Genomic DNA, 2,094 nt, shown 5'->3' on the forward strand with positions numbered 1-2,094 from the left:
TGTTGTACCATGGGACAATTTTTTTAATTTATTTTGTTACAGCGGCAATTTTAAAAATTTGTTCTGTTTTTAAATATCAATAAAAGTAACATATTTTTAGCTACCCTAAATAACAATTTGAAGATTTGTTGTTACTTATTTTCACATTCATATTATGGACTAAAGTAACACATGCTCTCTGTCCCATGGTACAATAACATCGTGTACCTTGGGACTGAAATAATTGTACCTTGGGACGGGTTTTTTCACGCTAGTAACAGATCTAGTATTCATTTATTTATTAATAGTAGATAATTAATTGATATGATAACATGAAAAATCCACGGGAAACAAAAATTGCTCCATACGGCGTTCAGACCCCCCAACTGTTTTTGGTGTGGGCAATTTTTTAACAACGTCTGAACAAGGGAGATCATAAACTTCTTCGTTCTTGACAAATTTTTGCTAGTGTGGACTTACTTACACCATGTAGTCGCGCAGCATCCCTTAGACTGGTATTTTGAGTCAAAACGTCACTTACTGCTGCTTGAAGATTTGCTATGTTGATGGGGTCCCTTGCTTTACCGGTTCTACTGCGCGGCATAATAATCTGATAGAAGAAAATGCGACTAAGCAACCAGAAATCAAAAATTAAAAATGAATAAAATGCATGTACTAAAAATAAATAGAATGCATGTAGGTACCTTGGGACTGTCCCAAGGTACACGCACATATGTGTCCCAAAGTACACGTTTGACATTGAAATCTAAATTGCATGACAATTATTTATGTCTAATAAATTTACCTTTGTCTGTATGTGACACTACAAATGGAATTGAATGAAGTACACGCTGGAATCCAGAAAATTTCAAAATTCTATGTCTTCAACACGTAACGCGCGGTTAACCAATACACAAAAACTAAATTAGTGATTTGCAAAACGTAACCTGTCGCCCTGTGCACGTTCTATGACAAATGTTACTGAAAATATAGAATTCCTTAAACACAACAGTGTTCCTCTATAACATACTACAACATTAACATCAATGTGACCATAGATGGCTCTAGTAGGCATTTTGTCCCAAGGTACATGCGTCCCAAGGTACAACACCTTCCCCTACTCCCTTTATCTGTAAACAAAAGAAAAAATATATGTGGCAATGAACGTTACACACGTAACGGAGCTGACACGTTTTGGGCCGTATCCGTTTCTTTCGCGTTTAGCGGAGTTAAAATACTAAAAACTAGGATTTTGTACAATAATTTTTAAGAGCTATAAGAAAGGCTAGAAGCGTGGTTTTCTTAAAACCAGGGGTTATTGAATTATAACCAAAGTACGCAACTGCATGAATACGAAAACCTCGGATTTTTACGTCATTTCCGGTAACCGGAAGTAGGAAGTAGTCGTGTAATATATCGCTGTAAAGGTATTTTTAAGAGCTATAAAAAAGATCAGAAGCATGTTTCCATAAAAACTCATAGTTCCTGCAGAATAAGGCACTCCCCATATTAAGTAAGGCCTAATCTTTGAATGGCCGCCATTTTGTTTTTTGATAACTTTTTGTAGGCCTCCCGATATTAAAATCATCAGGACTATACCCTGATCAATACCTGTGAGTTTCATGCTTTCTTCATCTAATGCGCCATTCTTACTGAAATCTGCCGGACTAAAGTAGTACAATTGAATGTAAGGAGGGACACTTTTTCTTGTACGCGTAGGTATGCTATATCGGCTGTTTTTTTTACATTGTGGGTTACGCTGCAATACCCATGTATAGGTTTTGAACATTTTTTGTTAATTAATGGGTTGAAATGAGAAAACAAGCTTTATATTTTCTAAAAGTGATCAATTTCAACGATTTAATTCTTGTCATCATAACCCATTCATACCAAAATATCTTGTACTCGCCTCATGAGAATAGTTGTTAGCAGTAATGTAAAATGGGCATGAAAATGTATTCTTGATCGATCAATGGAATAATCATCAGCTTTGTTACAACATCGGTAAGAATTATATCATTTTCTCTATTAAAATTTGCATCGTTTCTAATTCCTCTGAATATCATGAAATAGCTATTTGTATAACTCTGGAGGAAAGTTAAAGATTCCCTCCCG

The 2,094-nt window shown here is 35.3% G+C and overlaps 1 long non-coding RNA gene across 1 annotated transcript; it reads right to left on the reverse strand.

The window, feature by feature from the left end:
* Positions 1 to 263: 263 nt before the first annotated feature.
* Positions 264 to 936, reverse strand: LOC116159480. Its single transcript, XR_004142991.1, has 2 exons — positions 785 to 936; positions 264 to 589 (listed from the first exon to the last, which is right to left on the reverse strand). It is a non-coding gene; the product is annotated as an uncharacterized LOC116159480 (long non-coding RNA).
* Positions 937 to 2,094: the final 1,158 nt, after the last annotated feature.

Source organism: Photinus pyralis, unplaced genomic scaffold (genome assembly GCF_008802855.1).
Source record: "Photinus pyralis isolate 1611_PpyrPB1 unplaced genomic scaffold, Ppyr1.3 Ppyr1.4_LG1, whole genome shotgun sequence".
NCBI classification, from domain to species: Eukaryota; Metazoa; Arthropoda; class Insecta; order Coleoptera; family Lampyridae; genus Photinus; species Photinus pyralis.